Source organism: Dasypus novemcinctus, chromosome 18 (genome assembly GCF_030445035.2).
Source record: "Dasypus novemcinctus isolate mDasNov1 chromosome 18, mDasNov1.1.hap2, whole genome shotgun sequence".
NCBI lineage: Eukaryota > Metazoa > Chordata > Mammalia > Cingulata > Dasypodidae > Dasypus > Dasypus novemcinctus.
The window spans coordinates 2,874,015-2,875,804 of NC_080690.1; the positions used below are offsets into that span (position 1 = coordinate 2,874,015).

Consider the following 1,790-nt stretch of genomic DNA (forward strand, 5'->3'; position numbering starts at 1 on the left):
ACACTTCGCCTGGTTCCCACCAGTGGTGACACCTTACGTAGCTGCAGGGCAATGTCCAAACCCGGAAACTGACGCTGGACAACACTGCGAGCCGACTCCAGACTCTCCATATCTCACCGGCTCTTATGTGCCCAAGTGTGTGCAGCATGTCTCATGTGCGTGTTTGTGTAACGCCAGCAGGACACAGCCTGCCCGATCAACACAGAGGCGCTCCCTTGTTAAACAGGGGAAGGTTTAAAAAATTTAGGTAAAGTTTGCATAACAGAGTTCCCCATTTTAACCATTTTTAAAGTGTACAATTCAGGGACTCCAGGAATTCACGCGGTTGTGCAACCATCAACACCATCCAATTCCAGAACATTTTCAACATCCTCCAGTGAAACCCTGAGCCCGTTAGTAGTTAACTCAAGTGGCTGAGCACCTGCTTCTCATGTACGAGGTCCCGGGTTCGATCCCCAGTACCTCCTAAAAACAAAACAAAACAAACAAATGCAAAAGCCACCTCTTATTGGGGAGCAGATGTAGCTCAGTGGTTAAGCGCCTGCCTCCCACGCATGAGGTCCTGGGTTCAATCCCCGGCACCTCCTAAAAAATGCTACGCGATACAGCAAATGTTTAGTACTGGACAAAGACTTCTGATGCCGAATCTCCACTAGTCAGTTTCACTTTCTGGAAGATGGACCCACCGGGGGCACAGGAAGTGCAGGTCCTGGAGGCAGAAATACCGGGGCTCCAATCTCCTCTTCCCCCCGTGAGCACTCTGCTTAGTTGTTCTGAGCCTTGATTTACTCCTCTGAAAAAATGCAACAGATGACCCTCCTGGGGCCCGGCCCCGTGGACGTCCGCGGAGGCGCAGGGTCTCCCCTGAAGGATGGGCTTTTGCGTGCAGGGCAGAGGGCCCAGGGCTGCCTTGGCTCATGCTCTGGAGCGGGCTGCGTCGGGGACCCCGGCTGGACCACGCTGCTGATGGCCGTCCACATCCTGTTGGGCCCGTGGTCAACAGCCTTCTTCAAGACGTTTCCGTTATGGCGAGGCCCCCGGAATCCGGCTGGGTTTAAATCGGGTTCCTGGAGTGGAGTCCTCGATCAGCGGGGTGAAAGTCGCCGGAGGGGCGGCCTCAGGGAGCAGCCGGGAGCCAGGAGTCAACGCCTCCGGAAGAGGAAGGAGGGGAGGCCGCCACCTGCTTCGTCCCGGGAGGGAAAAGCCCAGCGCCAGCGGCTCCGGAGCCGCGCCCAGAGCGCCACGGTCTTCAGAAGACGCCTCAGCGTCCCGACGCCTCCATCCTGGGCTTCTCTCGGCCTCAGCACCGTGAGCCAGGAAGTTCGGTTGTCCCAGCCACCGCGTTGGGTGGCATTTGTTTTCGCAGCTGGGAAACGCATACAGCCCCCCGGACAAAGAGCGCCTTTCTTGCCGCGTGCTCCTCGGAAGGCAGGGCCTTGAACTTCCACCCAGCACGTGGGCAGCCGGAAGGCTGGGAGGAGAAACGAAGGGAATGGAACGGAGAGGGCGAAACGTCCGGACGTGAAGGGGCCCCCGGCTGCGCGGCCGCGGGGGTGGACAAGCAAGGCCTGAGCGTCGCCAGCTCAGTGGCGCTCTGCGGGCTGTTGCTGTTTGCCTCGCGTCTCCGCGGCTGATTGTATCAGCAAACAGCGAGCCATTAGCACTGTCCTTTTCTGAATGAAGTCTTTGGGGGCGGGTTTAATCATCTCCCACTGCTCTGATTAAGAGGACGCTCCAGGGCCCGGCCTCCGGCTAATTTCTGAAAAAAAGATAAGAAAGCAGTGATTACA

General features: G+C 57.6%; 1 non-coding gene across 1 annotated transcript; it reads left to right on the forward strand.

Moving 5' to 3' along the window:
* The first annotated feature begins 512 nt into the window (after positions 1-512).
* Positions 513-587, forward strand: TRNAG-CCC (transfer RNA glycine (anticodon CCC)). Its single transcript has one exon. It is a non-coding gene; the product is annotated as a tRNA-Gly (tRNA).
* Positions 588-1,790: the final 1,203 nt, after the last annotated feature.